Source organism: Acyrthosiphon pisum, chromosome X (assembly GCF_005508785.2).
Source record: "Acyrthosiphon pisum isolate AL4f chromosome X, pea_aphid_22Mar2018_4r6ur, whole genome shotgun sequence".
Classification (NCBI taxonomy): Eukaryota; Metazoa; Arthropoda; class Insecta; order Hemiptera; family Aphididae; genus Acyrthosiphon; species Acyrthosiphon pisum.
The window spans coordinates 65,506,334-65,517,758 of record NC_042493.1 but is presented as its reverse complement, the minus strand read 5'-3'; the positions used below and the strand labels follow the sequence as shown (position 1 = coordinate 65,517,758).

Below are 11,425 nucleotides of genomic sequence, written 5' to 3'. Positions count from 1 at the left end.
CTAATGTTATATTATTGTATTAGAGGCAGTGGCTTCAAACCGAAAATAATAATATATATATATTTTTTTTTGTTATTCTCTGCTTAATAGATAAATTTATAATTTTGTATCTTAAATGTACTTTTAATGGTAATTCAAATTTCAAATCCATTAATTATTTAAAATTGTCTCTTATTTAGGTTTTAATGGTTTCCTTATCAAAATCATTAAAATTTAGTTAAAAATTACTTATAATAATGTGTGTATAATTTGCTTCACAATGCTATACTAAATGTGTACAATAGAAACATGTTAAGTAGTATAATATTGTGATTACAATTTAATGGATATTTCTCCAGAAAACTAAACTTCATGACACCAATACATTTTTGTTTATTATTAATTATATCAATTATAAAATCATGTAAAAATCTGTATTAAGACTGTCTGTCTTTGGTATTTGTAACAGCTTACAATCGCGTTGAAACGAATTTTTCTATAAACTATTGACATTCGCCCTCATTTTCAGTAGGTAACAATAACAACTAACAAGTAACAACAATTTGAATAATAACAAAATCCGTCCTATTCTGATTCATGTATAACTGATATTTTCAACAATATCCGCAGGTCACCAGTGACAGGCACTTTAAATCATATTATATTATCACGTTTTGACTTTTAAGTTTTAGCATAACATTCTGCGAGAAGTATCTAATTGAGCTCATCATTTTTATTACGTAGGTAACCATATATGTATACATTATTCCGTATACTGTATTAATTCGATTGATGCTGTGGTCCATCTCACTTTTGAGTCCCTGTTAGAAACCTTTGGTATCTTTTTTTGAGTAGTTCGATAAGTTGTGATAACTTGAGTTTCTATGCATTACCTAAGCGCTATTTACGAGACACGTCCTGTGTGCTAGGTATATAATAAGTAGGTATTAAGGTACCTACCCCCCGCGATGGAAAAGCAGTAAGCACACGCTTGTTACAGTAAACCTAATGACATTAGATTAATGCCCTAAATCCTAATGCATCAATACATCATGTATAACCGTATAGGTACATTAGATTTCTCCTCTCGGCATCAGTTTCATGTGTGTTTATACGTGTTTACTGCAGTCTAATGTCCCGCTCCCCTCGCACTGCCATCCAGACTTATCGTCATCCTAGTTTCGGAGCGTTCAAATATTACTATCCAATTTCGCACGGTCGTCGTGCTCAGAGTAATAACAGTATATTGACATAATATTTCGTTTCAAATTATTATTTATCAGTTTAAGTTTTTTGATCGGTAGTGTTTGCATTTGTGTGTTGTGTGCACAGCATATTGATTCTGCTCGCATTGGCGTCATATGTGTTCTAACACTTATGTAAACATAATATATTATATTATAACATTATGAATTATTTTGATGTAGGTAGTTTTTACGAAAATTTTCGTTCGATAGTTGAGCATTACCGTCTACGTGTTCTCGCAGAAACCGCACAACCACACTCCCCCGACCCCCCCTCCCCCCACCGCTAAAAACCCCCAACTTATTGTACGTTAAGAGCGACTAACCTCACTATAGTCACAAAACTATGATTAATATATATATACCTAATGATAATTGTAGGTATATAGCAATGTCCAGCCTCTGTTTAGAAAAAAACTCGTACCTACCTATAATACTGCACACGCTGATGTCAAGCTCAAAGTTTGCGTAGGCGTTAAAAGTTGTAAAAATATAATAATCAAACATTTGAACGCATTACATGAGCTGCATCATTTTTAAAACTCGTACCTACAATTATATACATTTGCATTTTCGTACTGGACATAATATTATATTATTTGTCGTACTGCACATTAAAGTAGGGGCTGGTGCGATTTCATATCATATGAAACACCCAAGTACAAAAATGTGCGAGAACACGCACTCACGTCTAATGCTGCAATATATTTTTATTTAGAAACCGTCCACTCTTTTTTTGGAGACCTTATTACTTACTACTCCCTCACACCACACACACACTATATATATTATATATAACGTGTAGCGGGCCACAGATAAATTTGTAAAACGTTTACACAAATAGTATGCGTGTGTGTTTGTTAGTAGCAACTCCCTAGTTATAAGAAATATTCTATAACCGCCTGTATATATTATTTAGTCGTTAATCGTTATTATTATGTTTTGTTTTAGGTATATAGTTTTAACAATATATTTTGTTTATATTTCTGTATTCGAGTGTTCACAACGACCGTATTATAATATTATATATTATATATCTTTAATAGTCATGTACTCATGTGTACAATTATATATTATATGTACGGCCAATTCGTGCACGTGTGATGACTGAAGCTTAAACTTTTAAATATCACCACCATCATAATTTATTCCTCAACCCATCACTTTACACATAGGTATACCGTATTACGCACAGGTAATACTAATACCTATCAATTCTAATTCAATGTTTTTATATTATATACATTGTGCTTGGAATCTGTTAGAGCGTCGCTTTTTTTTTCCAATCGATATAATTATGAATAGACTTGTCCCCGTAGAAGGGGAGGGACGTAGCTCGCTTGATAAATCGGTAGTTTTTCATTCGCGTTTTTTTCCTGCTCCGTCGAATACGTCGTCTACTCGTTTGGACTTTTGCGGTTGATGAACGATACCGATCACACCGCCGCGCCGTCGCGCCCGTGATGATGACCGATTTAGTTCTGTTCGTGTCTGCCGGACATTGCCCGTTCGTTCTCAGTGTATGGAGTGGTGTAACTCGGTCGCGTGTCGATGAGTACCTGTAATGACAATGGTGTTGTATGAAAAATTTAAATCAGAGAGATAGGAATTGTCCATCCGCTTGTACGATAATATTGTGTAATAAATAATAATGATATATGCATTGTCCACCACACCGTTAACTGCTGCAACTGCTTGATTATATACCTACCTACCGAATAGATCTCGATAATAATATATTAATATAGGTATGCCCATAGTTTTGTACACGCACATACATATTATATATGCATATTAATGAAAATATATTATTATTACGTCATATTATTGTGTTAGTTGACACGTTTTTGTATTGTATTATGATGTACCTACCTACACTAAAATTGTTTATTGTTCTGTTTATTGTTAGTATTACATGTATATTGACTATATACCGTTTAGTATGTGTTATTAAAAAAAAAAACTGAAATTTTATTTTTATTTCAATAAAATTGTCGTTATTACACCGCTAATTGCGTACTGTTTTATTTTATTTGCCCTTCGCCCCGTTATATACATACAATAGGTACTATTATGTATAAATTATAAACCTTATTTTATACTATAGGTATAGGTATACCGCCTCCAATTCCGTATGAACAAAGGTGGGCAAGTTAGTTAAAATAATTAACTGTGGCAAGTTAAGTTTATTCAATTAAATTTAAGTTAAAAGTTAATTAAAAAAATTTAACTTAATAAGTTTGAAGTTAAGATAGAAAATAAAACAAACTTAACTCTGTTAAAAAAAGTTTTTTTCGAGTTACAATATTTTTAAGTCAAACTGCCCTAGTATTTTGTTGTACATAAACATTTACCAAGGCGTTTGACACTGTAAAAAATTAGATTATTATAATAAATAATTAGAAAATAAACGACCAAAATCGAAAAAGAGTCAACGAATCAATACTGTCTAGTTGATTCCACATGACACGAAAAGAAAATTAACTTAGCTGCACAAAAATTATATTTAACTATATAAAGTTAAATTACAATAATACAAATTTTAACTGAAAAAGTTAATAAGTTAAAAACAAAAATAATTAACTTTTTAAGTTAAAAAGTAAAAAAAAATTACTTTTTAACAAGTTAATGCCCACCTTCGCATACGACGATAGATATATTATACAGGGTGTATCTTATGTCATTGTACGCGGGGGTTTTTAACAATTATGGATCGATGACATAGAATTTCGTTAAAACGCAAAAAGACGTGTTTCTTTATTTTTAACAGTCAATTTTTTTATAACAATTTCAAAATTTTTAAACACGCAGGTGTACCAATGTCAAAATCAACTTTATTTTTTCAAATGGCAACTATACTATATTTTTTAATGGATTCTGGTAAAGCTTTTTTTTCTGAAAATTTTGATAGTCATATCAATTTTTGTTCGCTAGTTTATTAACAATGGTCCTCTAAAGTTTACTAAAATATGCATTTTTTTTTTTTTTTTATTTGTACAATCTGTATATAAAAAAATTACAATAAGCACAATGAAGGGATATAATTATAGACATGGAGTTGACGAATGTATTGGTTAATACTTAGTGTTAGGTATTTACCTACTATACAGTCTATTAGTCTATACCTGTACAGTGTACATGCGTTTTTAATTTTTGGTAAAAAAATGAAACATTTAATACAAGGTTCCTGCCAAGTTTTGCTCACAGAAACCTAAAAATCTAAAATGTACATAACTACTATCAGTAGGTACCTTTCGAAATATGCTCCTTTCAGTTCCCCATGAATGATTCGCTCATTCTATAAATTCTATTTAACCTTCGTACCACCATAAAGGTGTGCCACTAAGAAAGGATTTTCCAAAATTCGCATTTTAATGTAGAGCTAACAAGGATTTTTATAGATTATTTTATTTATTAAATAGTCACTAGATGGCATGTTGGCAGACCTATGTTAACAATACGATGTATAATATTATTAATTTACATTTGATTAAATTATAAATAATATGCAGTATTTCACATACAAATTCTTGGTAAACATTTGATAACTAAGATTAAATTTGGCCTCTATGTAACATTTCTTTTTTCTCACTTAATCATAATATTGAATTCTTGAAATAGGTAAATATAATTAAAACTAGGTATTAATAAGAATTTGTAATTTATATATTAATATTTATCAATCATCATTTACATTTTAAAATACTAAATAATAAGGAAAAATAATTTTTGAAACGATTTTTAAATAAGTACCTAGCTACATACAGGATGAACTATCTAAAATACGGGACAAAAGTTGTGTTAATTTGTACTTTTTGTTGGGCCACAAGAATGCTTTATTCAAATACGGGACGAATAGGATCTCTATATTTATTTTTTTTTTCAACCCTTATAAGTAGCTAATTAGTAAAAGGTATATCTCACGCAATGAATATTGTTTTGTTTATTTAAATGGTTGCAATCGGTTTCATAATACCTATATAACTATTATATTTATTAAAAATAGTGGCTAGATGGATGTCGCTCTGCTGTACAGAAGTACAGTATGGGCGAATGTAAGTTCCCACACGAGATATAGCAGGTAAAAATCACACCCGGGTATGCATGCGTAAGTTCCCACATGAAAAAAAATTACACCCATACGTAAGTTCCCACACGAAAAAAAATTACACTGAATACAAACTTCCTTCCCACTTTATTCAGACTTCGGACGACAACTTAAATATAGTCGGTGTGGTTAAAATTTGTTTGTTTTTGTGTTGCATAAAAAAAGTACAATCAATTTTTTATTTGAATCTAGTCCAAATATATAATAAAAATATTAATAATATAATGTGTATGGTCCACATATTATTTGTATAGGTATAAAATAATAATAGTTATAATAATTATAATAATAGTAATAGAAAAAATTAAATTTTATTCGGCTTATTGCAAAAGCTAAAACACTTCACTTAGTCATAGTGTCATACTATGTTATTATTTGTAAGCTATAATCTGATATTTTGTTTTTTACATAGTTTCCCCCTAGTATTTGGGCTAGTGCTAGTTCTGATACAAGTCTTACTACAAACGCTTGCGAAAGTACAAATAATATGTGGGCCATACCTACACATTATATTATTAATTTTTATTATAATATATTTTGGACCAACTACGTTCAAGTTGTCAATTCTAAGTCTGAATAAATTTTCGTGTGGGAACTTACGTACGGGTGTATTTTTTTCCGTGAGGGAACTTACATATGTACCCGCTTACCTGCTATGTTTCGTGTGGGAACTTACTAAACCCCTACAGTATAGGTTACAAGTGGGGGGCACTGTAATGGATGTAAAATCATTGCAAATGAAAACGATTATGAGCGAAGACGGTCTGTCAGCCTATAGGTAGGTAATAATATTACTATAAGTACCTATCACCTATGTATATTTTGGCCGTAGCCATTTTCCTCCAAAAAAATAAAAAATAATTCTTGACCATTTTCCTCCAATAAATAATAAATAAAATAATAAAATAGTTTATATAAATAATTTATGCATACCAAAAAAATAAAAATATTCTTTATTAGGCTTCATCGACAGCTGATATAGATATAGCCGATACCAGAATGTATCAACCAAAAATGTGATCTTAGCAGGGCTTGCATTTGAAAAAAATTCTGTTTTATGTTATTTACAATTAAAATGTAATTCAACTTGTGCGTTTATCGTTATACAGAATTAAAATGTTATCCAAGTCTTGCGTTTATCGTTATTTAAAATGGTGTTAAATGTTAATACCTATAAAATTTAAAAATAATAACTAATTCGGGCAGGTAATGGCCCTATTTTTCGTTTAATGATATTTTGTAAATTACGTTTTGCGTTATGTTTTGTTTAATGATATATTATTATGATTTTGAGTACGAGTTAATTTAAGTTAGTTTCTCACGTCCTCGAGAACCGGGTCAGTATTACCTATAGAATAGTTTGCCCTATCTAAAATATGTTCCGACTGAGATTTATTGTTGAACCTACTATCCACCTGAGTCAAATTCGTTTGAAGGTTCGTATAGTTCACCACTAGAAGGAATGGACATTAGCACTACTTTCAAGATCTATAAGATTTTCAGAACTAATGGTTACGTTTTGATCAGTATCTGACATAGACTACGACTGATATGAAATAAATAGCCCGAGTAAATAACTATACAATATAGAATAAATATATTAATTAAGTGAATCTAGTTGATGCATTCGGGAGGTCAAGATTTAAAATTCCCAATAATTTTCAAAAGCCCCGAAAAAAAAGGTAAGGAAAACTGGGAATAGATTTTGGTTTTTGGTGTAACTCTAAAACAAATGACCATAGATACATGAAATTTTTCTCTGGATGTTTATATTAGTATTTTCTATACACAATCAAATATTTTGATTTGTCTTGAACTGTTTACGGACATTTTCAGTTTCCAATTATTTAAGTTTTTTTCTATGAATGTCAATAAAATAAAAAATGCTTGAAAATTGAATACAATGCTCCTAATATATTGTTACAATGATATTTGAAAAATATTAAAAATCGATAGTCACAATATTTTTTTATACGCATTTTAAGTTCAAATCTTGACAAAATACGTAAAAAATACAAAAATGTGCAAATTATTTTGAGTTAGAAATTCATAAAAAATTTTCTTTTTAAATCTAAGACTTGAAAATGTAATACTAGATTCCTCATAAGTTTGTCTACATTAATAAAAAGAAAAAAATGGCACAAGTTACAAAATGCTATCTTCGTTATTGTGTGACAGCAGCAGCAGCAACAATCTGGTTTGTACTTTATATCTATTCCTTTTAAGTAAATTAGTAATAACAAACGGTAAATTGATTTGTTTTTCATAGCTGATGGATGGAACATGAACAGCAGACAACATTCAATGACTTCATCAAGTGTGCAAACTTCAAAGTCACCAACGGATTTTACTTCAAAAAAGTAATCATAATTATTAATACACAAACTTACTTCCCATATGGCCATATTATGTAAAATAACTAACTCATGCAATAACTCTTCTTTTTTAGTTTAACTAATACATTTTCTTTTGCTAGGTGGTAATAACTTGTGCCTACCTAAATCATATACTGGATAAACCACAAGCTCCCCAAAGTCAAAACTAGATTAAAATTCAACAAATGTGAATAAGTCACCTCCTCAGCTATTAGTGGCTACAGTTCTCTATTGAGTAATATAGCTGAATCAAATAGTAACTCTTTACCATTTAATTCGGATCCAGAATTTTCAGATCTTTTAGAAGTCATGGACATCATGAATATCACTTCAGAGTTCAGGTAACACATTTTTAAAGTACCTATATAATCTTATTGAAATGCTATAATTTTTAATTTATATCGTAGAGAATCTGACACTGTTAAACTTATACAACGTTTTAGAAACACCAAACGTCTCCAATCATTCGCCTTATGCGCATCGCCAATAAAGATCCCTCTTTTTCCCTTTAATATTTGAGCCAAGATACATTTTTTTTTTTTGTATTTGTTTTTATCTATTTTATTTACTATCATTGCATAAATTGTATTATATTTAGTTATTATTATATTGTTACTTATTATTTAGTCATTGTTAATATCTTTATATAATTCATATTGTTTTGGGCCCCTACCTGTATAATGAAATAAATAAATAAATAATCTCCAACATATTTGCTAGTATAACACAACAATATTTTTGGTATAACTTTGGAATTGAATCCTAAAATATATATAGTCTCAACTTTTAACCTTATATGTTTCCATACGGATTTTCTTACACCAAACAGTGACATTCATTTTATTAAGAAACCATCATTATGAATACTGTTTAGCGTTGATAGTTTGAAAACTATGTTTGGGTCTTTTAGAAATAGACAATTGTTATATTTATTAGTTCATAATTTGTTTCTTACCAACTTACCAAGGTAACTATAATAATATATACTATAGATATCTACTATACAAACCAAAAGGTAATAATTAAATATGTTTGGAAAACTCAATCACATAGCTCTGTTTGACGCTGTCTCCATTAGAGTTTATATATATTTTTTATTAATATTTAAAATGACTGAACGTTTTCTCAAAATATCCTACGAATATTCAATATTGGCAACATCAATATTTGCTATGTTAAAGTTGATTCACCCCTATCCTAACGGATTTGACTATTTTATATTACAATTAATATTTTGTAAAAGAATTCTACATAATTATTAAAAAAAAAAAATACAGACAAACAAGAAATACAGCTTGACATTTAATTCTAACCTTAATTGTATCTATCTATTTTAATTAAAAACATATTTCTTAATAATAAATGTAGGTTATTTCTTTTTAAGTTTTTTTTTTTATTAGAAAACAAGAATATTATATAGAAAATAAAATATACAATTTATACAATAGGTAATAATGGGGTGATACAAGTATACAGGACTCTATAGCTTTATAGTAGGGGGGGGGGGGGGGGTGGTTCTTTTAAGTTAAAATATTTATATTTAATTTACCATTGTTTTATTAGATATTATGAATTGTAAGTTCCACATATTTATAGTAGTAGCTTAATAAATATGAATATTGGTTGATATATTATTTAAATAATAAATGATAAATTATGGATCATTAATATTACTGCTTTTGTTAGGTTTTACTGTCTTCGAATATTCAGCCAGCTACAATTTTTAAAATGTATGGTATAATTCGTACTTAAAAAATATATTTAAAGAAATAACATTAATAAATAAAAAATATTAATTGAAATATGTAATTTTAAAACACTAACTTAATGTTATATATATATTTTTGTTTATAGCTATGGAACTACTACACTAACTCACACCACTACACAAATTCGCAACAAATTATACCACAAACCATATCAAGAATGACTTCATCATTACATTCTCAATATCAAAATCCTATCAACCTCTATGTTAGTCAAGTAAATGAATGCTTATTTTTGATTGTTATAATAATAAATACTTTGTATACCTAATGTAATAATATTTAACTTATTTATTGTTATTATAGCAACAGCAAAACATAAAATATTAATATTAGCCAAACCTAACCTGGGTTATGGACTCAACAGAGATTGGCATTACACCAACAACTGAATCCTATGCTTAACACTCTACTACAGGTATATAATGATTTTTAATTTATTTTTGTGTGCACAAACTAGAGTAATCTAAATAATAAATTATTTTAATTTTAGATCACGGATGGTTTCAATAAAAGTTTTCCTAATCAACAGCAACAAAGTCACGAAAGTGCCACTCGTGTGTTAACAAGTCCCATAGGTTATAATACTGAAGTACCACCTAATACCAATTGTCAGCCACAACAGCAAAAACAGCAACAGTAATTCCAGTTACTAGAAATATAAATATGACAACTAGTAATTCATAAATTCAGGGTAAAAATAAAAACATTTAATTTTTTTTAAATATTTAATTAATAATCTCATATTTTGATCGATAATAATATTTATAATAATACTGGTGGGATTAATGATGTCACAGCATTTACTAGAAATTAGCTGAGGAAATTTGTAGGTGTTGGTAGTCAACAGGGAGTTACTCGGTTATCCAACTAATTATTACCTGGACAAAATGTTAATCCCGCAGAACTCAATTTGTTGGGTTTAAATGTTGACATGTCTCCTCAGGTATAGAATAAATATAATATTTATAAATATGTCAGTACTTATTACTAACATAACTGCAATTTGTAGGTGGTAATAAAAGTCCCAAGTGGTCTAGTTTAAATTCAGATTTAAGTTCGTCCTCACCACAGCCCCAAGGAATGCCTACAAGGGTGTGTTAATAATAATGGCGACGTAAATAGGATTAAGATTATATTTATATTGTAGTTTGGGACATTTAACGATTATAAAATGTTTGTATTCAAAATGGGCTACAAGCTGTTATTATTCTGTTGGTGTATTACAAAGATACTAATATTAAAACTAAATTACTGAATAATATTACAGTTTTACAACATACAGTTTCGAAAAAATATTTTCCGACAAAATACTATTCCAATAAAATACGGTTCTGACAAGCCACTTTCAGACAAAATACAGTTCCAACAAAATATAGCCCTTCGTACATTTGATAGTTAATAGTTCAAATTAATATAGATACAATATGCTTTGGATAGAAATAGAAAAATTGTGTTGTGACATTGAAAATAAAAGTTCTCTTTCCTACTAGTTAAGAGTTGCCTGTATAAAATTATATTTTTTATGTACAAATTATCATTTTTATTTTTTATTTTTCAGAATCCAATTTACTCTCCGAGAACTAGTAGTGCAAATTCAACCACTAATGTAACAGACCAAAAATCATCTTCTCTACTGCAAAAATTGCTTTCGGAAAAATAAATTAATAAATACTTCTTTTTTACTTTATGGTGGGAAACATTTTGGGATGAATTGTTTTCGTTATTTTTTTTTTTATATTATGTAGGTGTTTAGTTTTTTATTTACTTAATAATCTGTCAACATTTGAACTTTAAATGCTTATAAAAAAAATAATGACTACGTTTATGATATATCTTTAATATTTGAAGGGTGGGTGGCGGCTCTAAGCCATTTGATTTGTCATGCATTTAGACCTATATGAGATGACAAAAAATAAATCGTTCCTGTTCATGCAAAATACACTAAGTCCA

General features: G+C 28.9%; 1 long non-coding RNA gene across 3 annotated transcripts; it reads left to right on the top strand.

Moving 5' to 3' along the window:
- The first annotated feature begins 7,394 nt into the window (after positions 1-7,394).
- LOC100572364 lies at positions 7,395-11,150 on the top strand. 3 transcript variants are annotated; one of them, XR_510502.3, is made up of 7 exons: positions 7,401-7,528; positions 7,601-7,691; positions 7,808-8,047; positions 9,561-9,689; positions 9,779-9,890; positions 9,966-10,166; positions 11,034-11,150. It is a non-coding gene; the product is annotated as an uncharacterized LOC100572364 (long non-coding RNA). The 3 variants fall into 3 exon arrangements; XR_001679083.2 differs by having other exon boundaries at positions 7,395-7,691; positions 9,561-9,680; XR_001679082.2 differs by having other exon boundaries at positions 7,396-7,691.
- The last annotated feature ends 275 nt before the right edge of the window (positions 11,151-11,425 follow it).